This window comes from Ursus arctos, unplaced genomic scaffold (assembly GCF_023065955.2).
Source record: "Ursus arctos isolate Adak ecotype North America unplaced genomic scaffold, UrsArc2.0 scaffold_6, whole genome shotgun sequence".
Taxonomy (NCBI): domain Eukaryota; kingdom Metazoa; phylum Chordata; class Mammalia; order Carnivora; family Ursidae; genus Ursus; species Ursus arctos.
Genome location: NW_026623078.1, coordinates 807,447 through 835,300, shown reverse-complemented (window position 1 = coordinate 835,300; position 27,854 = coordinate 807,447). Strand labels below are relative to the sequence as shown.

The following is a 27,854-nucleotide window of genomic DNA, read 5'->3' as shown; positions in this document are numbered from 1 at the left end:
TCATATTTTTTCTCTCAATTATGGAACATAAGAACTAGGAAGATTGGTAAGAGAAGAAAGGGATAAAAAGGGGGGGTAATGAGAAGGGGGAATAAAGCATGGCAGATAATGGACTCTGAGATAGAAACTGATTGTTTCAGAGGGGTGAGGGGTGAGGGAATGGGAGAGGCTGGTGATGGGCATTAAGGAGGGTACGTATTGTATGGTGCACTGGGTGTTATACGCAACTAATGAATCATTGAAATTTACATCAAAAACAAGGGATATACTGTATGGTGACTAACATAAAATAATTTAAAAAACACTAAAAAAAAGAAAATAGGGGGTTATGAATCACCAAAGGCACGCATACATATATCTAAGAAACAACAGTGTACAGGAAAGAACCCCTTACAATGGATATCAGCATTCACGCATATGGAAATATGATCCAAGGTGGAGGTGGAATTAGAGGGAAAGGACCACATACATATCCCAAGACAATACCACTTTAGAGAATAGCATTAACAATTAACATCATCTTTCATGAATATGGAAACATTAATGAAAAGTTTTTATTTTTTATTTTTTAAAGATTTTATTTATTTATTTGACAGAGATAGAGACAACCAGTGAGAGAGGGAACACAAGTAGGGGGAGTGGGAGAGGAAGAAGCAGGCTCATAGCAGAGGAGCCTGATGTGGGGCTCGATCCCATAACGCCAGGATCACGCCCAGAGCCGAAGGCAGACGCTTAACCGCTGTGCTACCCAGGCGCCCCTAATGAAAAGTTTGTAAATCTTGAGGACCGTGCCCCAACCTTATTGGTAATATACCACCGTATACAGGAAAACACCTTCAACTAATATCAGCCTCCTCAACACTGATCCCTATTCAAGATTGGGTGTGTACGCCTAGGGAAAGGTCCACATAATTATAGCTAAGAAACAACAGTGTCAGGATAATGCCTTTCAAGTCACATCAGCCTTCCTAAAGACGAAAGCATCGGTCAAGGTCGCTAGGGTACCCTCTGGTAAGGCCTACGAACATAAAGCTGAGAAACAACAGTGTACAGGAGCCATCTTACAACGTACAATATCTTTGGTTAATGTGGCATCCTTATCGTAAATGGTTGTGGCAATGTAATGAAAAGGCCATAAACTTATCTGTAAGAAACAACAGTGTACGGGAACCCACTTAGCCCTAATATCAAAATTCATGAATATGGAAGCATTAACCAAAATGGTTGTGGAAGCCTGACAAGAGTGCCAAAAACTTATCTCTGAGACGCAACACTATACAAGGAAAGACCAATGAACATCATCTTTCAAGAGTAAGGAAGATTTTACCATAGTGGTCTTGAAACATGAAATTTGTGCCCCATTCTTGTACGTAATAGATAGCAGTGTCTTTGAACCATCCTCCAATTAAAGCAACCTCCTGCATAGGGATCCCTTCGCAAAATTGTGTTGCAGTCCTAGGGAAATGACCACACCCTTCTCTCTAGGAAACAACAGTGTCAGGATAATGTCTACCAATAATATCACTGATTAGAAATAGGGAAGCATGACTCAAAGTGGTTGTCGAAGCTTTAGGAAAGGTCTAAGTACATATCTGTAAGAAACAACAGTGTATAGGGACTGCCCTCAGCTAAAATCACCCTCATGATTATACAATTCTTCAGAAAATAGGGTGTGTATGAATCACCAAACCACATACATATATCTAAGAAAAAACCGTGTAGAGGATAGAACCCCTTACAATGAACATCACCATTCACGAATATGGAAACATGAACCAAGGAGGAGGTAGAATCAGAAGAAAAGGACCACATACCTATCCCTTGACAACACCACTTTACAGAATAGCATTAACAATTAACAGCATCTTTCATGAATATGGAAGCATTAATGAACAGTTTCTTGAATCTTGAGGACTATTCCCCATCCTTATTGGTAATGAACCACCGTGTACAGGAAAACACCTTCAACTAACATCAGCCTAATCAATACTGATGCCTATTCAACATTGTGTGTGTAGGCCTAGGGAAATTTTCCCATACTTATAGCTAAGAAACAATGGTGTGAGGATAATGCCCTTCAAATCACATCAGCCTTCTGAAGATGGAAGCATGAATCAAGGTGGTTATGGTTCCATTGGGTAAGTCCTCCGAACATATAACTGAGAAACAACAGTGTACAGGAACCATCTTACAACATACAATATATTTGGTTAATGTGGACTCCCTATCATAAGTGATTGCAGCAACCTAACCAAAGTGCCATAAACTTATAGGTAAGAAAGAACATTGTACAGGAACCCACTTACCCATAATATCATCATTCATGAATATGGAAGCATTCATCAAATTGGTCACGGACGCCTGATGAAAATGAAAAACACTTATCTCTGAGACACAACACTATACAAGGAAAGACACAACACTATACATGGCTGCCATTTGGGACTCCAGAAAGCACTCTGAGATGGGGAAACCTCAGGGAACACCTGACCCAAGCCCAGACGAAACCAATTCCAGCAGATTCCTGGCCCCTAAACACTGTGCCGACAGTCTCCCCAACCCACTCTCCTCAGCCCCGATAGGGTCGCAGAGCCAGCCGATTGAGATTTCCATCCTCCTAGGGCCTGACATTAACATTAGGTTGGGTTCTCAGGGTTTCACTCCTAGAGACACAGCACAAAGATATAGGTATTGGGGAAGCCTGAGCCCGATTGGGGCCAAAGCATGCCACACAGAAAGAAAGAGTGCCATCTGGGACTCTAGAGGCTATTAGGAGCAGGAGAAATCTGCATATCCCACACAGTCAATCCCGTCCAGCTCCCGCATTCAGGAGACCCTTGGATGAAAACCCTGAGCCTTCCTTTCTCCACAACCCACCTACTCAAATCAGGACACGGCAATGCTGAGTTCAAAACCAAGATATGGTCTTTCCCATGCTCCTGAGCCCTAAGCCAAATGCTCCGTTGGGTTCCCAGAGACCATTCCAGGAGCCAAGCACCAAACACACAGGGACTGGGGAAACCTGAGCCACATTGGTGAATCAGCATGCCACAGAGAGGGAAACCGTACCATTTGGACCTGCAGAGGAAGAGAAATAAGAATGCCTACCTGATCCAATCCCAGCGAGACACCACTTCCACAGACCCCCTGTGGGCAACTCCTGTGTCTGACATTCAACCCAAAGCACACCCTCCTCTTAGGCCCCTGGAATCTCACATCGGATGGCTCATCTGAACAGCCATACACCTAGACCCGTGCCCTTACTACACGTTGAGTAGTGTGAGGTCCATTCCGAGACATCTAGCTCCAAGGACCAGGGAATGGGGACTGCTGAGCAATGTCAGGACACAAAGCCTGCCACACAGAAGGAAAGGTTGTCATCTGGGACTCCAGAAAGCACTCTGAGAAGGAGAAACCTCAGGGAACACCTGACCAAAGCAAAGAGAAAATCACTTCCAGTGGATTCCTGACCCCTAAACACTGTGCCGACAGTCTCTCCAGCCCACTCTCCTGAGCCTCAACAGGGTGGCAGAGCCAGTCGATTGGGCTTTGCAGCCTCCTAGGGCGTGACACTCACCATAGCTTGGGTACTCAGGGGTCCACTCCTAGAGAGATGGCACAAAGATAGGGATTTGGGAAACCTGAGCCCTATCTGAGGCCTCAGCATGCCACACAGAAAGAAAACGTACCATCTGGGATGCAGAGGTATTCGGGGGCTGAAAAATCTGCATATCCCACTGAATCAATTCTAGCTGGCTCCCGCATTCAGGGTCCCCTTGGACCAAAACCCTGAGCCTTCCCTTCTCCACAACCCACCTACTCAAATCAGGACACAGCAATGGTGAGCTCAAAACCAGGAGATGGTCCCTCCCAGGCTCCTGAGCCCTAAGCCAAATGTTCCGTTGGCTTCCAAGAGGTCTTTCCAGGAGGCAAACACACAGCGACTGGGGAAACCTGAGTCATACCTGCAAATCAGCATGCCATGCAGATGGAAACTGTGCCATTTGGACCCACAGAAGGAATGCAGAGCAGAAGTTATGAATTCCCAGCTGTTCCAAACCCAACGAACCCCACATTCAAAGCCCCCCTGCCTGCAACTGCTGTGTTTCAGATGCAACCCAAATCATGCCCTACTCTTGGCCCCTGGAAGGTCGCATCTGCTGGCTGATCTTTAGGGCCATGCCCCTAGACCCATGCCTTAATTCTAGTTTGGGGTCTGTTAGGTTTATTCCCATACGCCTGACTCCAAAGCACAGGGATCAGGTACCACTGAGCAATGTTAGGCAGTAGCCTGCCACACAGAACTAAAATATGCCATTTGGGACTCCAGAAAGTTTTGCGAGAAGAAACCTAAGTGAACACCTGACCTAAGCCCAGCAAATCTCCACTTTCAGCGGAACTCTAGGCCCTCATCCGTGACACTGGCACTCTCCTCAGCCCCCAGGTCAGGTTGTTTAGAGCCGGTCAATCGGGCTTTCCATCCTCCCCTCCATGACAGTAATCATAGGTTGGATTCTGAGTAGTCCACTCCCAGAGGTCTGCCTCCAAAGATACGGAGATGAAGAAGCCTGAGTCATACCTAAGGCCTCAGTATGCCACCCAAAGCGAAACCGTTTTATTTGGGACTCCAGAAAGGAGGTCGAGGGGGAGAAATCCTAATTACTTCTGTACTTGATTCCCTCGATCCCCCACATTCACTGGCTCATGGGCACAAACCCACTGCTTCACACTCACCCCAACCCATGCCATCAATCCCCGCCCCCACCGTGGAAATTCTGGACACATCCACCCTATTGGAACTCTCATTCTCCTATGCCTTACCCCTAACCCTAGATTTGGTGTGAGAGGTCCATTCTGAAAAGGCTGGAGTGGGAGACATGGATCCTGAGGGCGGACCTGTGGACCCCCTCCAAGGCCGGGCATCATCCTTGCCTCACAGGGGATCCATGAAAGTGCTCTATCAGATGACTGATGGGGCTCCCTCCTGAAGAACTCAGACACAGAAAGGCAATTACAGATGCTCACATGTACATACAACATGGGGAAAGAAATTACTGAACACATAGATATGGAGAATAGATTTGTGGGTGCCTGATTCAGAGGAGGATGGGAAGGGTGAAGGTGGTCAAAGATACAGGTTTGTGTGTTAAAATCCGACAGCCATGGAATGTTCTGTGCAGCATGGAGACTAAAGTGAACCCCGCAGGATGGGGTACAGGTTCCCCAGCTCTTTGAAAGTACAGTACTCCTAGGAAACCTTTCAGAGCAGAAAGGGTGTAAAGAAGGAATGACCATTAATTAATATGGAAAAATTAGTGACCATGCTCAGACTCCTAAATTTACTTAGTGTTGGCATTTCTCAGGACCCAGGACACAATTCCTAATGGATGCCGAAAATAAATGGAGAGAAAGCACAGCAGATGCTCACAAACAGAATTCAAAGCGCTGGTGGCTGGACACGGAGAGCGGTTTACAGGAAGGAGCTGGTTACGGTGCACACTGCGTCTGTCGTGCTTCTCCCCAAACAGATGCTGAATGCAAAGCTCACCGTTCAACTATTTTCATAAGGAACATCCTCTTCAGGTTTCTTCCCATTAGTGAAACCAGGTGATAACGGAGATCTTTCCAAAAAGCCAAGTGTCTTCCCATGAACTTTTAAAAAATGGGGAATACTTATACTTCACCGTTGCTGAGGGAGGAGATGTGAAAGCTTCTCCTGGAAACAAACCTCAGCAGATCCACCCAGAAAGGCACCTTCCTCAGCATGCCGAACGCAGACTACCTCCTACCCCCAGATACCTTCTCCTTCCCCTCGCTCAGGACAACCCACAACAGCTGGGAGCTACCCCAGTTCCTCCTTTCTCCCATCCTCAATATCTAAGCTGTCGGCAAATCCTGTGAGCTCCATCTTCAAGACGTACCCACCGTAGGACTCACCACTCCTTTCAAGGCCGCCTGTCTGGACCACACTGGAGCCCATCTCTTGCCTGAGTTCCTGGAAAAGAGTCATCATTGACCTCCCTTGCCCAACCTCAACCCTCTGTCATCTGTTCTCAACCCTGCAGCCAGGATGACCCAGTGAAACAGGGTCCCATGGGGTCACAGCCCTGCTATGGCTTTCTGTCACTCTGTCACCTTGATGATGCAAGTCCTAAGCTGTCGCCTGTGGTCACAGGGCCATCTTGTAGCTCATGGATGCACCTGGTATGCTCCTTCCCTGGGGCCTTTGCACATGCTTTCCATTCTGTTTAGAATGCTCTTCATGTGATATCACTGACCTTCCCTAGATCTTGACTCAAGCATCACCCTCCTAGTGAAGTACCACCTGACCCCTATGTGAATACCAAACACCATCCCCACCTTCCCTTCAGCACCCCCAGTCCTGTCTCCTCCTTTATATTTCCATAGCACTTATTTTAATCTCCAGTTCATCTTGGCAGGGAAGAAACTGAGGCATCAACTGATGGCTTCATCACCTACTGCTCCCAATTTCCTGGTCCAAAGTCCAGGGGAAAAGGTGCCCCAGGACTCTTACACAGCCAGGATGCCCGGGACGAGGGGGTCCATCCACCTCCTGCACCCTGAACACCATCAGGTAAGGGAGCCATATGAGGAATTCACCTGTACACGAAACCTGAAACCAGAAACCTTCCTCGATGACAGGTGAGCACACACATTCACTCCTCTTCCCTGAGGTGCTCATCCAAGAAACCTGAGCAGAGATGCTGCCCAGAGCCCAAATATCCCTCTGGCCAAAATCCTGGGAAACAGACATCTGATCTCAGCACCCTGCCAGGCTTGGATCCGCTCAGTGAGTCCTAAGACCCAGAGACTTCTTTCCACTCCAGCTCAATCCTTCTCACAGAGAAGCAAACTCCAGCCTCACAAACGTGCTCATCATTAGCTCTGGAATTCCCTGGGTTGTGTCTACACTGGCCCACACAGTGGTCCCATGCAGAACACTCCACAAATGTCCTAGGTTTACAAGCCACTTTCAAGCTGCCCTTAGAAAGGCAGAAACTGGCCCAATTAGGCAGACCAGCCAAGTGTCTCGATGTGCTGCAAACTCGGACAACATCCTCCCTGAACACCAACGCTTCCGAGTCCAAGCGTCCAAACTTCGCTCACTGGGCACTGAGAACCATGTAAGCATGAACACTGCTCTTTCGATTCACTGACCTCCCAGGCCTTCCAATCAGAACCAAGCTCCAGTCACCACTCTATTTTCCCTTCAGAGAGAGAGGTCAAATGATGGAATAAAACACTCCCTGTGTACAGCACACTTTTATCCACATAGAATTCCTTGGTCTTTCTCATTCGGGCAGCCCTACAAGACCCACACCAATGAGAGATACCACAAGTTCAATCATCACGTATATATTTGACCTTGCGTTCTTTCTTTTGATAATTTTATTTCAAAGTCAATGTCTCTCTTGCTTCTTAAAATAATAATAATAATTAATAATCATGATAATGATGATGATGATATGGTCACCTAAGGATTTGGATCTCCATTGCCAGATGGCATGGCTCTTGTCCAGATAAGGATGAAGACAAAACCTCAGCCCATAAAGCAAAGCCCACAACCTCAGGGATCCCGACACGCCTCATGGGTGAAGAGTTCCGATGCTACATGGACGTGTCTGAGTCCAAATTATACAGGCAAACTCCAGCATTCATTCTGTTTTCTTCATTAATTCCCCAGCTCAAGTCGCAAGTGACTCACCGGGTCAAGCTTCCAGAGCCCTGGATGGGTCTCCAGGTAAGCACCCCCACCCCGGGGGGGGGGGGGACATGAACACCAACAAAGGATTCTTTTAATATTTCACAAGACTGTTTTCCCATTCTTTAATTAAACTGGGAAATAAAAACGCACAGATAGCCCCTTCTACTAGCCGGTCCGATTCACTTCACTGGTCGATATAAGAGCAGGAAATAAAAGAGTTACGGATTTTCTGAGGACCCATCATGTCCACCACTTCAGGTTTGAAACTTCACACACATGCAAGGAAAGAAGCTCCAGCAAACATCTCGGCCTGGCAACTCTGACTGCCTGAATTGGAGTGACAGGGACAAACGATGATTCTGTGTGTGCTGGCTGAGGCTGGTGGCCCTGAAGAAGGGACTCGGCCAGCTCTCCACCTGTGCCTCAACTGTCCTCAGCCAGGAACCAGCTCACAGCCCTCACCTGTCACAACGTTCACATGGGAGACCACAGCCACCCCAGGAGCGCGCCCTGCCCATACCCTGCTGCAGAATGCACTCAGCTCTCCTCTGGGACCCGTCACCTCTACCCAGACCTGGAACCCCCATCTGCTGCAAAGCTCCAGGATTCCCCCTCTTCTTCCACAATTACACTGGCCCAAGGCTTTCCTGAGAAAGGGAGAAGGCTACCTAATGAATGGTTCACACCTTCTTTCCCTTTCTTTCATATTTATCTCCACTTACCTTCCTACCTGTGCAAACTGTTAAGTGATGTATGCATGGAACATGAACGTGTTCTGAGATCTCAATCTTTCATTGCAGCCTTCTCAGGCCTCCTTATGCAATAAAATACCATATCCCTAGGACAGGGAGTTTTAAAATTATTACTTACAGAATAATAGAGCCCAAATCACCTCGTTTTTAGTTGCTCTTCAATAGGCAGAACAGTTTCTGTGTAAAAAGACTTTCCACAGATATGACCTCCCATCAATTTCTTTATTTTCTTTTTTAAATTTTTTTTTATTATGTTATGTTAGTCACCATACACTACATCCTTAGTTTTTGATGTAGTGTTCCATGATTCATTGTTTGCGTACAACACCCAGGGCTCCATGCAGTACGTGCCCTCCTTAATACCCATCACCGGCCTATCCCAATCCCCCACCAAACCCCTCTGAAGCCCTCAGTTTGTTTCCCAGAGTCCATAGTCTGTCGTGGTTCATTCCCCCTTCTGTTTACCCCACCCTTCATTCTTCCCTTCCTTCTCCTACTGAGCTCCCTGCTATTTCTCCTGTTCCATGAATGAGTGAATCCGTATCAAAATTGCCTTTCTCTGCTTGACTTATTTCACCTTCCAGCAATCTCATAAGGAGGAAACAGAAACTCTGTGGGATAACCTGACTCACCGGCGTCAAGCAAGTAGTTCCAGAACTCAGCCCAGGGCTCCCGTCACCAGGCCCCTTGAAGCCACCAGCATGACTCTATCCAAAAGAATTCCCAAAGACTCTCCTTCTGACTGCACCACCAAAGAAATGACAGAGAGAATATGGCACCTTAAAATATTGAGTTGATACATCTAGTAAAGCTAGATAGTCAAGCTTAACTTTTAAACAGGAAAAGGCTGCTTTAAATAATTTTGAATTTTCCCTCGACCCTCATTGTAATTCTTGGGATGAAAAGACTAATCAGTGATGAAACATCACCTTTGACAAATGACAAGACATCATCCATATCTGTATCTGACGACAAAAAGCCATCTAACCCTAAATGGTGGCCACTCACCCATATCGTAGGCCCAACTGAATAAACACTGTTAGATGTATATCTTAAAAATACACAAAGAGTAAATCTAACCTTCCCTTTCTAATGAAAGTGTTTCTAGGAAACAGCTGTTCAAAATACATTCATAAGCAGTCAATGAACAGAGAAAATGGGATCCCCTGCAAAGTGCTCTAAGTTCAGAAACTAAGTACCTCCTTCACCAAATTCAGAACACTGACACTATTACTAAAGTTTTACTTCATGGCTCAACTAGAGAAAAGAGAAAAGCCCAGGAGATAGTGGGTTAATGAGAGGTGTTACCTCCAGTCCTGACGTGGATATGACATTTCTCCAAATGGACCTGCCGCTTTCTCTGAATGCTGGTGTCCTGTGTCAAGCTGCCTCACTGACTCAGATGCAGATGTTCAAAACCTCGGGTCTCACGGAGCCAGAGAAGAGAAGTGTTGTCAGGTGGGGAGAAGGCGGCTCCTCGGACCTAAAGCCAGCATGCCTGCTGCAGTTTCTGGGAGAAGGGGAAACACAGACTTGTCTTTTAGTAGTAATTATCTTCCAGCCCATTGCCACCATTCCCAGGGAACAGGCAGCACAATGCTGAAGTTGGGTAACGGCTCTGGGGTTTCCTAGTGCCACACATGTGCCTGAAGGAACAGGGAACACCCTGCTGAACTTGGGGAAATGCTCAAGGTCCATTACCTGCACTGTGTCAGGGGACAGGGGCACCGCACTGAAGTTGGGGACCGTGCGGTCCTTACTCTCGCTCTTGCTGGGGAACAAGTGAAACCCTGGAATGTCTGTGACCAATATCACAAAAGCTCTGCTGAGCAGGTGCCCTGGAGTCCATGGGTTTGCTATGTAAGGCCAGTTGACAGAGAGTAGGCAGAAGAGACTATCAAGGGAAAAAGAAAACTCAACTGAATCTCCAAATGAACTCCCTCCACATGCCCTTCCAGAACCCCACCTCTCACCTGGGGTGCCCCTACTCCCAGACCATGCCCCACACAGGCACACAGCATGCATTCACTCAGCCAGGAACTCCACACTTTGAATCTCTCAGAGCTCCCCTTCCCTGGTTCCCAGTCTGCATCTTAGGTCTGCTCTGGGTTTGCCCACAGAGACGTAGCTCCACCCCCATGGGGTGATTGGTTTGGGAGTGTGCGGTTTCCATCCCCTTGAATGCGGGGCAACCGGCCCCATGACTCACAACTCTGGGAGTGCAAGGGGTCCAAGACCTGCCTCCTTGGCTCAATGCCCAGCGCAGGCATGACTGTGATCACGGGCAGGGCCCCAAGCGCGCGCGCGCGTGCGCACACACACACACACACACACACACACACACACACACACTGCCCCTTCCGCGGACCCCTCTAGCTGCAGAACACCCTCAGAGCCCTGCCCCTTCCCTTCTGCACCAACCCTTCCTACAGGTGTGTGCCTGGATTCTGGCTAGGTCAGCTGCTCTCAGACTGTTCCAGCTTTGGGCTTTAGGAAATGGCAATGCTTTCATGCATGTCCAAGGCAATTTTAAGCCCCAAAAGGAATGCTCCAAGCGGGAATAGCTTTGCCTTCTTGTCTCACCCATGGAGTGGATAGTGCTTCTCAGACCTTCAAAGCATCCTTCTAGGATGAGCCCATTTGTGCTGGAATCTATATACACATGCTTGGTTCTGCAGGGTAGGGGCCAGGAGGAACAGCCGGCCTTCTGTGCTGTCACGGTTGTGAACCAGGAACATTTATTTTTCACTTGAAAAGAAAACATAGTGTTATTGTCAACACTAAAGGAAGGAACATTTTAAAACATTTTAGAGAGAAATGAAGAGAGTTTTATTCAAACCCAAGTCAGGTCAGATGCCTGGGAGACACAGTCTTCACAAAGAAGGGAGTGCTCCAGGGAAGGAACATTTAGGGCAGGGTTATATATTTGTTCTGTTTTGTGTTAGGTACAGTTACCCATCACGATGAGGCAGAAGATTCCAGAAAGTGACAGACTTTTCTTATCTTTTCAGTATGTACAAGTCGGTATGACTTTAATCTTACGGGGGACAGAGAGGTTCTTTTGTGTTCTCACCTTGATGTTGGCAAGGGCATTTTTTTGTTCTCTTTTTTCTTTTTGAAACAGATGGACAATATGTGCTGGGGGCAGAAATAGGGCCCATGCTTTGAGGGTTTGCCCGGTCATTTTGAGCTGGGTGAAATGATAAAGGAGGGTTTCCCTAGGAGGTCAAGATCAGGGCCCACAGATGGTATGAGATAAAAATTACTCTTATCCTTATCACCACTACCAAATGGAGGAGCTTGAGATGAAAGCACCTTTCCCATAGCTCAGAGACATCAAAAGGACCCCTACAGAAGGTTACCTGCTCCATGGTCAACACAGGTAACAGAGGCGTTTACGGTCTCTGGACTCCTCCCTTGTCCTGCCCAAATCTCTGAAGCATACAGATCATTTACAGTCAGAATTTTAGACATCTTAGAGATGTCTGGCACCATTCCCTTGGACTACAGAATACAACAGAATAGCTCACTGTCACAATACGAAAGTGCCCCTGGATACACTAAGTTCTTTCTCCGCAACTTTTGCCTCATGGAAATCGTAATCCTAACATAGAAACACTGCGATAGTTGGGAAGTAAATAATCAGAGGTAAGGGAATATTTTAGCAATCTTTAGAGGCATTGTCTCACTCTGTAGAAGAGGCTGAGTGTTTTCTTTTTTTTTTTTTTAAGATTTTATTTATTTATTTGACAGAGATAGAGACAGCCAGCGAGAGAGGGAACACAAGCAGGGGGAGTGGGAGAGGAAGAAGCAGGCTCATAGCGGAGGAGCCTGATGTGGGGCTCGATCCCATAACACCAGGATCACGCCCTGAGCCGAAGGCAGACGCTTAACCGCTGTACCACCCAGGCGCCCCGAGGCTGAGTGTTTTCAAATAGTCTTTCCAACCTTTCCACCAAGAGCTTCCATCAATTAAAAAAGGATAGTTCTTTCAGGCACTTTAATATCAGAAAAATAGTATAGTATCTCTATTCCTAGGGATCTTTAAGTCTCTTACTCAAAGGTCCTCCACTGAGATAATTATCTTCATGGTCATGATGGGCAGAGGTGAAAAGGCAGCCGAATTCGTTCCATTTGGCCACACAACAAGAAAATCCTAATACTTCCTAGGTTTCCAGATCAACAAGACCAGAGGTAAGAGTGAAATGGTACCCTGTATGGAAGAACAAGGGTTTTGGAGTCAGTTTGGAAATCCCACTTAGGTTTCTGACACTAAAATCCTCTGTAATTCATATAATCTCTGAGCCCTTGTCTATCCATCTAGGAAATGGGACTCATTCTATATACACCCTAGTTGAGAAGTTTAAGAGGGAGAATGCTAAACAGAGCCACTATGCAATCTCCCAAGAGCAGGTGCTCAGGAGCCATAATTACCATTGGGTCTATTTCTTTTCCAGAGAAAAGAACACATGGTGAAACCGTTTTTTGAAAAGATGACTCACAAGATGATTTTTAAACCTTAAGGAAGGTCAAGAAGCTGCTATTGTGTCGTAATTCTCTCAGAAATCATGTTGATAGACTGGTGGGGACAATAGCACCATCATCACTAGGAGAGGGGAGCTCCCATCTCCATATGGCTATGTTGACTCCCTTAACTCAATGCCACCAAGAAGGAAAGCTGGAGGGAGGTGGTGGTGAGCCCAGGCCAAGGCTGCCAGGTGTGGCTGGCACATGCAGAACTCTGATAGGAGGCTTAACTCCTGTCTACGTTAGGATAGTCAGTGTTCTTCAGAGACAAAGGGCCATTGTGTGTGAGCCCTGATGTAGAAAAGGTGGCAAATATCCACTGCGATCCCCTCTCTGACCCTTAAGATATGCAGCAAAGTTACATTGAATTTTTAAACATAGAGGGACTGCCTGGTCTTCTTTTGATGAGGACTAGGGCTCTATTCCTTGGAGGCCTAAGAATAGAATCTAGTTATTTTCAGTATTTTAAAATGTAGACATGATTCATGGTCCAACATATCATCTGTTTGGGTAAATAGTCTATGACCGCTGGAAAATAATGTATTCTGCACTTATTATCGAATGTTCCATAGACGTCAATTAGGTCACATTTGTGACCGAGTTTTGTCTGCTCTATCAAATATTAAGAAAGGCATATTAAAATTTCCAAACAAAATTTCCAAAGAAAAGGAAGAAAGCCATTAGAAAAGGTTGTGTGAACACGAAAAGAAAGTGCCATCAGTCAGTTCAGAGAACCAAGTTTGGGTAGGCAACATTGATCAGTGAAGAGAGCAGGGTTTCCCATTACATGTGTTGAACCTTAAGGGAACTGCCATAGATTTGAAAGAGCACCATCTAGAGACAACATTCCAAATCATATCTACGTTCATGAGGATGGATGTATGTTCCAAAAGTGTGTATGAAAATGTAAGGAACATGCTGTATGCTCAGGTAAGGACACCCTTGGGAAAAGATCTTCCAATTCACATCTTCTGTAATGAAGAAGAAGTACTTGCAGAAGTGCAAGTGAAAGCAGAAGGAGAGGTCCTATCTAAGTAGTTGTGAGAACCAACTCAGTGTTGATAGAAGGCAACATCAAACCAACATCAGGACCAATGAACACACCCAAGTTTTCCAAAAAGTGTGATGAACCTTAAGGACAATTTTCACAAATCTCAGTCAGAACACCGAATAGACACCATTGTCCAAGTCAAATCTTCTCTTAGGAAGGTGGCAAGTTTTTCAAAAGTGTCCATGAATGCATAAGTAAGGTGTCACCTGCTTTACGCTAGGAGAGAACACTCTATATAAAAGCATCTTGCACCTCACATCTGGTGTCATGGATTGGGAGCATTGTGCAAAATGGGGTCTGCAAGCATCAAGATAATGCCCTTTGTTTAACTACTTAAGAACACTACACAGAAAGCATCTCTCAACTCACATCTGTCATGAGGAGGAAAGCCATTTGAAAAGGTTTTGTGAAAAGGAAAAGAAAGTGCCATTATTTAATTCAGCGAACCAAGTTTGTGCAGAGAGACAGCAACATCGATTAGTGAAGGCACCAGTGTTTCCCAGTATGTGTGTTGAACATTAATTAAACTGCCATAGACGTAACTCTCAGTAAGAAGAGGGTATGGAAAGGGTCCTCCGAATCCTAACGTCTGTCACGATGATGGATGCATGTTTCCGAGTGGGAATGAAAGCATAAGGAAAGGGCCATTAACCAGTCTTTAAGAAAGAACAATGTGGCAGGATACAAAATCAATGCTCAGAAATCAGTTGCATTTCTATAAACAAATAATGCGACTGAAGAAAGAGAAATTAGGGAATCCATCCCATTTGCAAGAGCACCAAAAACCATATGTTACCTTTGCATTAAGTTAACCGAGACTTAAAGGATCTGTATTCTAAAACTACAAATCACTCTTGAAAGACATTGAGGAAGACAAGAAAAGATGGAATAATATTCCATGCTCATGGATCAGAAGAACTAACATAGTTAAAATGTCCATGCTATCCAGAGCAATCTACACATTCAATGCTATCCTGATCAAAATACCGATGACATTTTTCAAAGAACTGGAACAAATAGTCCTTAAATTTGTATGGAACCAGAAAAGGCCCCAAATCTCCAAGGAACTGTTGATAAGGAAAAACAAAGCTGAGGGCATCATAATGCCGGATTTCGAGCTGTACTACAAAGCTGTGATCACAAAGACAGCATGTACAAGAACAGACACATAGACCAATGGAACAGAATAGAGAACCCAGAAATGGACCTTCAGCTCTTTGGGCAACTAATCTTTGATAAAGCAGGAAAAAACATCCGGTGGGAAAAAGACAGTCTCTTCAATAAATGGTGCTGGGAAAATTGGACAGCTACATGCAAAAGAATGAAACATGACCACTCACTCACACCATACACAAAAACAAACTCCAAATGGATGAAAGACCTCGAAGTGAGACAGGAATCCATCAAAATCCTAGAGGAGAACATAGGCAGCAACCTCCACGACATCGGCCAAAGTAAACTTTTTCATGACACATATCCAAAGGCAAGAGAGACAGAAGATAAAACGAATTTGTGGGGCTTCATCAAGACAAAAAGCTTCTGCACTGCCAAGGAAACAGTAAAAAAAACTAAGCACCAGCCCACGGAATGGGAGAATTTATTTGCAAATGACACTATAGATAAAAGACTGGTATTCAAGATCTACAAAGAACTCCTCAAACTCAATACACAAGAAAAAAATAAGCAAATTATAATATGGGCAGAAGATGTGAACAGACACTTTTCCAATGAAGATGTACAAATGGCTAACAGACACATGAAAAAATGTTCAAAATCATTAGCCATCAGGGAAATTCAAATCAAAACCACACTGAGATAATACCTTATGCCAGTTAGAATGGCAAAAATTGACAAGGCAAGAAACAACAATTGTTGGAGAGGATGTGGAGAAAGGGGATCCCTCCCACTCTGTTGGTGGGAATGCAAGTTGGTATAGCCACTCTGGAAAACAGTGTAGAGGTCCCTTAAAAAGTTAAAAAGTGAGCTACCCTATGATCCAGCCATTGCACTACTGGGTATTTACCTCAAAGATACAGACGTGGTGAAGAGAAGGGCCATATGCACCCCAATGTTCATAGCAGCAATGTCCACAATAGCTAAATCGTGGAAGGAACCGACATGCCCTTCAAGAGATGACTGGAGTAAGAAGTTGTGGTCCATATATACAATGGCATTTTACTCAGGTAACAGAAAGAACGAGTTCTCAACATTTGCTGCAACATGGACGGCACTGGAGGAGATAATGCTAAGTGAAATAAGTCAAGCAGAGAAAGACAATTATCATATGATTTCTCTCATCTATGGAACATAAGACCTCGGAAGATCGGTAGGGGAAGAAAGGGATAAAGAAAGAGGGGTAATCAGAAGGGGGAATGAAGCATGAGAGACCATGGACTCTGAGAAACAAACTGAGGGCTTCAGAGAGGATTGCGGTGGGGGATTGGGATAGACTGGTGATGGGTAGTAAGGAGGGCACGTATTGCATGGTGCCTTGGGTGTCATACGCAACTAATGAATCATCGAACTTTACATTGGAAACCCGGGATGTACTGTATGGTGACTAACATAATATTAAAAAAAAACTTAAGAAAAAATTGTATCAAAGCCATCTTTTAACTCATGTCTACGACTCACCCTGCCTCCCCACCGACATCGGGCCCGCTGGTGCGTCGCTGGTCATTCAGGGTGGGAGAACGGGCAGAGCCCTCAAGACTCCGGTGAATTTTGAAGGCCATCTGCGCCAAAACACTGGGGCCCACGCTGGAGCTTGCCAGCACCCTCACCTCGGCCCGCCCCTCCGCTCTGCGCTCTCCGCACAGCTGGCGGATCGGGCCTGCCAGCCTCCTGGGGGCTAACTCTAACCCTAGGTCGGCCCAAGAGAGGGGCCCCTCCAAAGGGGCCTGCTGCCACAACGCCAGGGATTGGGGACCCCCGAGCCACAGCACCAGACTCACCCTGCCGCACCGCTGGCACACGAGCCGCTAGGGGTACCACCGTTCATTCAGGGCGGGAGAACGGGCAATGCTCACCATGCCACTAGGGGTACTGCTGGTCATTCAGGGCGGGAGAATGGGCAGGGCCCTAGGAGCCCCCAGCGACCTTCGGAGGACCCCCGCGCCAAAACGATGGGGCCCATGCTCCCGCTAACCTGCGCCCTCACTTCGGCCCGCCCTCCGCTCGCTGCACAGCTGGCAAATCGGGGCTGCCGGCCTCCTGGGGGCTAACCCTAACCCTAGGTCGGCCCCCGAGGGGCCCCTCCCAAAGAGACTGCCGCCGAATGCCGGGGATTGGGGACCCCCGAGTCGCAATGCTGGATTCACCCTTGCGCCCCGCCGACACCCAGGCCACTAGGGCACTGCCGATCATTCAGGGCGGGAGAACAGGCAGGGCCCTCCCTGCCCCGGTAACCTTCGAAGGCCCCCAGCGCCAAAAAGCTGGGGCCCACTCTCCCGCTCGCCAGAGCCCTGATCTTCGACCGCGCCTCCGCTCGCCCCAGACGGCGGATCGTGCCTGCCGGCCTCCAGGGGCTAACCTTTACCCTAGGTCGGCCCCTGAGGGGCCCCTCCCAAGGGGCCTGGCGCTGCAACGCTGGGGATTGGGGACCCCCGAGCCCCAGCGCCGGACTCATCCTGCCGCCCCGCCGTCACCCGGGCCGCTAGGGGCGCTGCTGATCATTCATGGCGGGAGAACTGGCAGGGCCCTCCGAGGCCCCGCGACCTTCTAAGGCCCCCCCTGCCAAATGCTTGGGCCTACGCTTCCCTCGCCAGCGCCCTCACATCGGCTTGCCCCTCCGCTCGTGGAACAGCAGAGGGATCGGGCCTGCCGGCCTCCTGGGGGCTAAGCCTGACCCTAGGTCGGCCCCCAAGGGGCCCTTCCCAAGTGGCTTGGCGCCAAACGCAGGGGATTGGGGACCCCTGAGCTGCAGCGCCGGACTCACCCTGCCGCCAAGCCGACACCGGGCCTGCTGGGGCGTCGCCGGTCATTCACGGTGGGAGATCCGGCAGGGCCCTCAAGACTCCGGCGTCTTTCGAATGCCATCCGCGCCAAAACGCCGGGGCCGATGCTCACGCTCGACAGCGCCCTCAACTCGGCCCGCCTCTCCGCTCACCGCACAGCCGGCGGATCGGGACTTCCGGCCTCCTGGGGGCTAACTCTAACCCTAGGTCGGCCCCAGAGGGTTCCCTCCAAGGGGCCTGGCGCCGCAACGCTGGGGATTGGGGATCCCCGAACCATAACACTGGACTCACCCTGCTGCCCCGCTGCCACCCGGGCCGCTAGGGGTGCCGTCAGTCATTCAGGTCAGGAGAACGGGCAGGGCCCTCCGAGCCCCCAGTGACCTTCGAAGGCCCCCACAGCCAAAACGCTGGGGCCCACGCTCCTGCTCTCCAGCGACCTGACCTCGGCCCACCCCTCCACTTGCCGCACAGGCGGCGGATTGAGCCTGCCGCCTCCTGGAGGGTAACCCTAACCCTAGGTTTTCCCCCCGAGGGGCCCATCCTAGGGGCCTGGCGCCGCAACGCCTGGGATTGGGGATTCCGGAGCCACAGCGCCGGACTCACCATGCCGCCCCACCGCCACCTGGGCCCCTAGGGGCGCCACCGGTCATTCAGGGCAGGAGAACGGGTAAGGCCCAACTAGGCCCTGGAGACCTTCCAAGGCCCCCCGTGCCAAAACGCTGGGTACTATGCTCCCGCTCGCCAGCGCTCTCACCTCAGCCCACTCCTCCGCTCGCTGCACAGCGGCAGATCGGGCCTGCTGGCTTCCTGGGTGCTAACACATACCCTAGGTCAGTCCCTGAGGGTCCACTCCCAAGGGGCGTGGCCCCGCAAGGCCCGGGATGGGGACCCCTGAGCCCCAGCAATGTACTCAACCTGCCGCTCCGCCACCACCCAGGCCACTTAGGGCGCCGCCGGTCATTTAGGGTGGGGGAACGGGCAGGGCCCTCCGAGCCCCCGGCGACGTTCGTAGGTCCCCCGCACCAAAACGCTGAGGCCCACGCTCCCGCTCTCCAGCGCCCTCACCTCGGCCCGCCCCCCCCCCCCCCCCAGCTGCACAGCCGGCGGATCCAGCCTGCCAGGCTCCTCAGGGATAACCCTAACCCTAGGTGGGCCCCAGAGTGGCCTCTCCCAAGAGGCCTGGTGCCGCAACGCCAGGGATTGGGGACCCGCAAGCCGCAGCGCCGGGCTCACCCTGCCGCCCCGCCGCCACGCGGGCCGCTAGGGGCGCCGCCGGTCATTCAGGGCGGGATAACCGGTAGGGCCCTCCGAGCCCCTGGTGAAATACGAAGGCCCCCCACGCCAAAATGCTGGATACCACGCTACGGTTCGACTGCGCCCTACCACGGTCCATCCCTCCGCTCACCGCACAGGCGGCGGATCGGGTCTGCCGGCCTCCTGGGGGCTAACCTAACCTTAGGACAGTCCCCGAGGGGCCCCTCCCAAAGGGCCTGGCGCTGCAACGCTGGGGATTGGGGACCCCCGAGTCCCAGCGCCGGACTGACCCTGCCACCCCGCCGCCACCCGGGGCGCTGGGGGCGTCGTCGGTCCTTCATGGCGGGAGAACGGGCAGGGCCCTCCGAGCCCCCTGTGACCTTCGAAGGCCCCCCAAGCCAAAATGTTGGGGCCCACGCTCCCACTCGCCAACGACCTCATCTTGGCTCACCCCTCCATTCGCCGCAGAGCCGGTGGATTGAGCCTGCCGGCCTCCTGGGGGCTAACCCTAACCCTAGGTTGGCCCCCGAGGGGCCCCTCCCAAAGGGACTGCCACGGAACGCCAGGGATTGGGGACCCCCGAGTCGCAACGCTGGACTCACCCTTCCACCCCGCCAACACCGGGCCGCTAGGGCACCACCGATCATTCAGGGTGGGAGAACAGGCAGGGCCCTCCCTGCCCCGGTGACCTTCGAAGGCCCCCAGCGCCAAAACGCTGGGGCCCACTCTCCCGTTCGTCAGCTCCCTGATCTTCAACCGCGCCTCCGCTCGCCACAGACGGCAGATCGTGCCTGCCAGGCTCCAGGGGCTAACTTTTACCTTAGGTCGGCCCCGGAAGGGCCCCTCCCAAGGGGCCTGGAGACGCAACGCCGGGCATTGGGGACCCCTGAGCCTCAGCGCCAGATTCACCCTGCTGCCCTGCCGCCACTCAGGCCGCTAGGGGCGCCTCCAGTCATTCAGGGCGGGAGGAGGGGCAGGGCCCTTCGAGCCCCCAGCGACGTTTGAAGCCCTCCCACTTCAAAACGCTTGGGCCCACACTCCCTCTCGCTAGCGCCCTCACCTTGGCCCGCCCCTCCGCTTGCGGCACAGCCGGCAGATCAGGCCTGCCGACCTCCTGGAGGCTAACCCTAACCCTAGGTCGGCCCCCGAGGCGTCCCTCCCAAGGGACCTGGCACCACAATGCCGGGGATTGGGGACGACCGAGCCCCAGCGTCGGACTCACCCTGCAGCCCCGCCGCCACTCAGGCCGCTAGGGGTGCTGCCTTTCATTCAGGGCGGGAGAACAGGCAGGGCCCTCCGAGGCCCCGGTGATCTTCAAAGGCCCGTTGTGCCAAAACGCCAGGGCCCACGCTTTCGCTCGCCAGCGCCTTAACCTCGGCCCGCCCCTCCGTTCACGGCCTAGCCGGAGTATTGGGCCTGACGGCCTCCTGGGAGCTAACTCTAACCCTTGGTCAGCCCCCGAGGGGCCCCTCCCAAGGGGCCTGGCACCGAACTCAGGGGATTGGGGACCCCCGAGCTGCAGCGCGGGAATCACCCTGCCGCCAAGCCCACACCGGGCCCGCTGGGGCGTCGCCGGTCATTCAGGGTTGGTAAACAGGCAGGGCCCTCGAGACTCTGGCGACTTACGAAGGTCATCCGCACCAAAACGCTGGGTCCCAAGCTCGCGCTCACCAGTGCCCTCAACTCAGCCCGCCCCTCCGCTCACTGCAGAGTTGGTGGATCCGGCCTACCGGCATCCTGGGGGTAACTCTAACCCTACGTTGGCCCCAGAGGGGCCCATCTGAAGGGGCCTGCCGCCACAACGCCGGGGATTGGGGACCCCCAAGCCTCAGCACCGGAATTACCCTGCCGCCCCGCCGCCACCCAGGCTGCTAGGGCTGCCGTCGTTCATTCAGGGTGGGAAAATGGGCAGGGCCCTCCGAGCCCTCGGTGAACTTCGATAGCAGCCGCGCTAAAACGCTGGGGCCCACGCTCCTGCTCGCCAGCGCCCTCACCTCGGCCCGCCCCTCCGCTCCCCGCACAGCAGCGGACCGGGCCTGCCAGCCTCCTGGGGGCTAACCCTAACCCTAGATCGGCCCACGAGGGGTCCCTCCCAAGGGGCCTGGCGCCGCAACGCCGGGGATTGGGGACCACCGAGTCGCAACGCTGGACTCACTCTTATGCCCCGCCGACACCCGGGCCCCTAGGGTGCCGCTGATCGTTCAGGGCGGGAGAATGGGCAGGGCCCTCTGAGCCCTCGGCGACTTTCGATAGCAGCCTGTGCCAAAACGCTGGGGCCCACGCTCCCGCTCGCCAGCGCCCTCACCTCGGCCCACCCATCCGCTCGCCGCACAGCAGCGGATCGGGCCTGCCGGCCTTCTGGGGGCTAACCCTAACCCTAACCCTAGGTCGGCCCCCAAGTGGCCCCTTCCAAGGGGCCTGGCACCACAACGCTGGGGATTTGCGACCCCCAAGCCCCAGTGCCGGACTTACCCTGCCGCCCCGCAACCACCCGGGCTGCCAGTGGCGCCACTGGTCATTCAGGGGGGAGGACCGTGCAGGGCGATCCGAGCCCCCAGCGTCCTTCAAAGGGCCCCCACGCCAAAACGCTTGGGCCCAGGCTCCCGCTCACCAGCGCCCTTACCAGGGCCCGCCCCTCCGCTCGACGCACAGTGGGCAGATAGGGCCTGCCGGCCTTCTGGGGGCTAACCCTAACCCTAGGTCAGCCCCCGAGGGGCCCCTCCCAAAGGGCCTGCACCACAAAGCCGGGGATTGGCGACCCCCGCGCCCCAGCACCAGACTCACCCTGCCGCCCTGCTGCCACCTGGGCCGCTAGGGGCGCCACCAGTCATTCAGGGCGGAGGAACAGGCAGGGCCCTCTGAGACGCTGGCAAACTCTGAATGCCCCTGAGTCAAAATGCTTTGGCCCATGCTCCCACTCGCCAGCGCCCTCACCTCGGCCCGCCCCTCCGCTCACTGCACAGCTGGCGGATCGGGCCTGTCATCCTCCTGGGGGCAATCCCTAACCCTAGTTTGGCCCCCGAGGGGCCCCTCTCAAGGGGACTGGCGCTGAACGCTGGGGATTGGGGACCCCCAAGCCTCAGCACCGAACTCACCCTGCTGCCCCGCTGGCACCCGAGCCGCTAGGGGTACCGCCATTCATTCAGGGTGGGAGAACGGGCAGGGCCCTCCGAGCCACCAATGACCTTCGAAGGCCCCCCACGCCAAAACGCTGAGACCCACGCTCCCATCGCCAGCGCCCTCACCTCAGCCCTTCCCACCGCTCACCGCAGAGCTGGCAGATCAGGCCTGCTGGCCTCCTGGGGTCTAACCCTAACCCTAACTCTAAACCTAAACCCTAAACCCTAACCTTAACCCTAACCACTAAACCTAACCCTACCCTCAACCCTACACCTTCCCCTAAACCTACCCATAACCCGTACCCTAACCCTAACCCGTACCCTAACCCTTACCCTAACCCTAAACCGTACCCTAACCTGTACCCTAACCCGTATTCTAACCGTAACACATACCCTATCCTGTACCCTAACCCTAACACGTACCCTAATCCGTACCCTAACCCTAACCCAAACCCATACCCTAACACTATCCCTAAACCGTCCCCTAACTCGTACCCTAACCCTAAACCCTAAACCCTGAACCTAACCCGTACCCTAACCCTAACCCGTACGCTAACCTGTAGCCTAACACTACCCGTATACTAACCCTAACCCTAAACCCTAACCCTAACCAGTACCCTGCCTTAACACTAACCTGCAGCCTATCCCGTACCTTAACCCTTACCCTAACCTGTACCCTAACCCTAACCCGGACCCTAACCCATACCCTAACCCGAACCCTAACCCTAACTAGTAACTTAACCTGTACCCTAACCCATACCCTAACCCTAAACCGTACCCTAAACCTAACCCATTTCCTAAACCGTACCCTAACCCTAACCCTAACCTAAACCTAACCCGTATCCTAACCCATACCCTAAACCACACCCAAACCCAAACCCGTACCCTATCCCTAACACAAAACGTAACCCTAACGATAACCCATACCCTAACCCTAACCCATACCCTAATCCATACCCTCACCCTAACCTGTACCCTAACCCTAATCCTAAACCGTAACCTAACCCGTACCGTAACCCTAACCCATACCCTAACCTTAACCCATATCCTAACCCTAACCTGCACCCTAAACCGTACCCTAACCCGTCCCTAAACTGTACCCTAACGCGTACCCTAACCTGTACCCAAACCCTAATCCATACCCTAACCCGTACCCTAACCCTAACCCGTACACTAAACCCAAACCCTAAACCCTAACCCGTACCCTAAACCCTAATCCGTACCGTAACCCATAACCCCTAACCTGTAACCCCTAAAGCCAACCCTAACCCGTAACCTCACCTTACCCTAACCCTAACCCCTACCCTCACCCGAACACTAACTGTAACCCGTACACTAACCCTAACCCGTACCCTAATCCGTACCCTAACCCCGGGGATTGGGTACACCTGAGCCCCACCACGGGACTCAGCCTGCCACCCCTCAGGAAACCATGCCCCTTGGGACGCCGCAGAGCATCCCGTGCAGAATTAGTAGGGCCCCCCTGAGCCCCCAGCGATCCTCGGCGGCCCCCTACACCACAACTCTGAGGCCCACGCTCATCCCGCCCCGCGCCTTCCCGTCAGCCTGCCACCAAGCTCGTCGCAGAGCCGGCAGATCAGTCCTGCCCGGTTCCTGGGGCCTAGTCCTGACCCTAGGTCGGCTAGGGAGGGCCCCTCCCCCGAGGCCCGGTGCCGCAGCCCTGGGGACTGGGGACACCTGAGCCCCACTGCAGGACAAAGCCTGCGACCCCGCAGGAAACCGTGCCCCTTGGGAGGCTGTAGAGCATTCAGGGTGGGAGAACCGGGAGGGCCCCCAGAGCCCCCGGAGAACTTCAGCGATCCCTAAGCCCCAACCTTGATGCCCATGCTCACCCCACCCCGTACCCTCACCTCAACCCGTGGCAGAGCTCGCCACATAGTGGGCAGATCTGGCCTGCGGGGTTCCTGGGCCCCAACCCTAACCCTAGTTCATCTGTGGAGGGGCCCCTCCCCAGGAGCCTGGAGCCGCAGCCGCGGGGATTCGGGACACCTGAGCCCCACCGCAGGACTCAGTCTGCCACCTTGCAGGAAACCGTGCCCCTTGGGAGGCCATAGAGCATTCAGGGCGGGAGAACCAGGAGGGCCCCCCTGAGCCCCCAGCGAACTTTGGCGGCCTCCCGCACCCCAACCCTGAGGCCCACGCTCACCCTCCCCACACCCTCACCTCAGCCTGTGTAGCTCACCATACAGCCAGCAGATCGGGCCTGCGGGGCTCCTGGGGCCTAACCCTAACCCTAGGTCAGCCGCGGGTTTGGCGGCCTCCCCAGGAGCCTTACACCGCAGCCCCGGGGAATTGGGATACCTGTGCCCCGCCTCAGGACTCAGCTTGCCAGTCCGCAGGAAACCGTGCCCCTTGGGGCGCTACAGAGCATACAGGGCACGAGAACTTGGGGAGGCCCCCGGAGCCCGTCCCCACCTTTGGCAACCCCCGTGCCCCAACCCTGAGGCCCATGCTCACCCTCCCCCATGGCCTCATCTCAGCCCTCCACGGAGCTCGCCGCACAGCTTGCTAGATTGGCCCTGCCGGGCCCCTGGACCCTAACCCTTACCCTAGTTTGGCCACAGAGGGGCCCCTCCCCAGGATCCTGGCGCCCAACTCCGGGGGACTGGGGACACCCAAGCCCCACCGTAGGACTCAGCCTGCAGCCCACAGGAAACTGTACCGTTTTGGGGCACAATAGAGCATTCAGTGCAAGAGAACTGGGACACCCCCTCAGAGCCCCTGCTGGTGAACCCCGACCTTTGTGAGCCCTTCCGGATCAAACCCCAAGGCTCACAGTCACCCGCCCTTGTGCCCTCATCTCAGTCGGCCTGGGAGTTCTCTGAGCACTGGGCAGTTCGCACCTGCTGTCTCTTGAGGCCTAACCTAACCCTGGGTCTTCTGCTGAGGGTCCCCTCCCCGTTTGCCTGCCTCCAAGGTACCAGGCATTGGGCTCACCTCTGCACGACTAGAGGACTCAGCCTGCCCCACTGCAGGAAACTGTCCGTTTGGGGCTGCAGAAAGGATTCATAGCAGGAAAATCGGAGGGCCCCCCTCAGCCCATCCCAGGGAACCCCCACTTTCAGAGATCTCCCCGGATCCAATTAGTAGCTTCACACTGACCTTTAAACTTGCTCTCCATGGAGATCTTTTGAAATTCTCCACAATTCCAACCGATGGCATCATCCAGCTTCAGTGCCTTACCCAGCTTTAGGTCTTGAGATGGATTAAAATGGGAAGTCATTTCACTGATGACGATGTACTGGTGACCAAAAGATACATGCATAAATGCTTCATATCACTTGGCTTCAGGGAAATGCAAATCTAAACCCCTATAGATGCCATATCACACGAGGCCGAATATCTAAAAATAAGAAGACATGAAACTATACATGTTGGAGAGGATGTGGAGAAACGGGAACCCTCTTACACCCCTGTGCGAATGCAGTCCGGTACAGCCACTCTGGAAAATGGTACGGAGTTTCCTCAAGACGTTATAAATAAAGCTACCCTATGTCCCAGCAATTGCACTACTGGGGATTTACCCCAAAGAGACAGAGGTAGTGAAGACGGGACACATGCACCCCAGTGTTCATAGCAGCAATATCCATAATAGACAAGCTGTGGAAAGAGTGCAGATGAGCATGGACAGATGAATGGATAAAGAAGATGTGGATCATATATATAATGGAATATTACTCAGCCATCAGAAAGGATGAATACTTACCATCACACCGACCTGGGTGGAGCTGGAAGGTATTATGCTGAGTGGAATAAGCCAATGAAAGAAAGACAATGATCATATGCTTTCACTCCTATGTGGAATATCAGAAACAGGGAAGAAGACCATAGGGAGGGAAAATAGAAAGGGAAGTCATCAGAGGGAGAAAACCCATGATAGACTCTTAACTATCGCAACAAACTGATGATTGCTGGAGGAGAAGTTGGGGGGGAGGGTAACTGGGTGAGTGGCATTAAGGAGGTCACACGATACAATGAGCACTGGGTGTTCCACACGACTGGTAATTTATTGAAGACTACATCTGAAACTAATGATGTACTGTAAGTTGGCTAATTGAATTTAAATTAAAGAATAAAAGACCTCGAATAAACAATCCTAAACATTTGTATTGAACCACTAAAGATACTGAACAGCCAGTGCAATGTGGAAAAGAAAAACAAAGCTGGAGGACTCACAATTTCAGATTTCAGGTTATACTACAAAGCTGCAGTCATCCTAACAAGAGAGTACGGCACAAAAATAGACACAGCGACCAAAGGAACAGGATACAAGTTCAGACAGAAACCCACAATTATGTGGTCCATGAATCTTCCACAAGGCAAGCAATGATATCAAAAGGGAAAAGGACAGTCTCTACAACAAATGGTGTTGGGAAAACTAGACAGCTACGCACAAAAGAATGAAATTAGACTGCTTTCTTACACAATACAGACAAACACAAAACAGTTTCAAGACCTCAATATGAGACCTAAATCCACAAAAATTCTACAGGAGGGAAGACAGTAACTTCTTGACATGGACCATACCAACGTTTTTCTAGACTGTCTCCTGAGGCAAAGGAAATGAAAGCAAAAATTAACTATTGGGAATAGAGCAAAATAAAAAGTTTCCACATGGCAGAAGAACAATGAAAACGTAAAAATAAAAAGACAACCTACTCAAAGGGAGAAGATGTTTGCAAAGATCATATGCAATAAAAGGATAGTGTCCAAAACATAGAACTGATACTACTCGACCCCCAAAAAACAAAGAATTCAGTTAAAAAATAGGCAGAAGACATGAAGAGACATTTCTCCAAAGAAGAAATACAAATGGCCAACAGTCCCGTGAAAAGATGTTCACCATCACCCATCATCAGGAAAATGTAAATCCAAAGGACAATGAGGTATTACCTCACACCTGTCAGAATGGCTAACATCAAAAGCACAAGAAAGAGCAGGCGTTGGGAGGATGTGGATAAAGGGGAATCCTCGCGAACTGTGGGTGGGAATGCAAACTGTGGTGGCCACCGTGGAAAACAGTATGAAGGTTCCTCAAAAAATTAAATATAGAACTACCCTACAATCCAACAATCACACTACTGGTATTTGCCCAAAGACTATGAAAACAGCAACTTAAAAGGATACGTGCACCCCTATGTTTCTTGCACCATTATTTACAATATCACAATATGGAAGCAACCCAAGTGTCTGTAGAAAAATTGACAAATGAGATGATAGATGTGTGTATTCACACACACACACACACACACACACACACACACACACACACACACAATGGAGTATTACTAGGCTTGAATGAAACCTTGCCATTTGCAGCCACATGGATGGAGCTCGAGAGTATTATCCTAACTGAAATCAGTCAGTCAGAGAAAGACAAATCCCATATGATGTCACTCTTATAGGGAACTTAAAATAAACAAAACTAAATAAATAAAAGAGAAAAAG

General features: G+C 51.4%; 1 long non-coding RNA gene across 3 annotated transcripts in view; it reads right to left on the bottom strand.

The window, feature by feature from the left end:
• LOC130542932 (uncharacterized) overlaps positions 1-27,854 on the bottom strand; it is a 46,898-nt gene that overhangs the window by 18,914 nt on the left and 130 nt on the right. The window contains exons 2-7 of one of the 3 annotated variants that reach the window (XR_008957854.1): positions 25,509-25,647; positions 12,536-12,691; positions 11,062-11,226; positions 9,787-9,988; positions 9,111-9,220; positions 3,925-5,995 (exon numbers count right to left, since the gene is read on the bottom strand). This is a non-coding gene — a long non-coding RNA (uncharacterized LOC130542932). Of the gene's footprint in view, positions 1-3,924; positions 5,996-9,110; positions 9,221-9,786; positions 9,989-11,061; positions 11,227-12,535; positions 12,692-25,508; positions 25,648-27,854 lie in introns of those variants that run through there. The other 2 variants (XR_008957855.1, XR_008957856.1) reach the window with 2 other exon arrangements.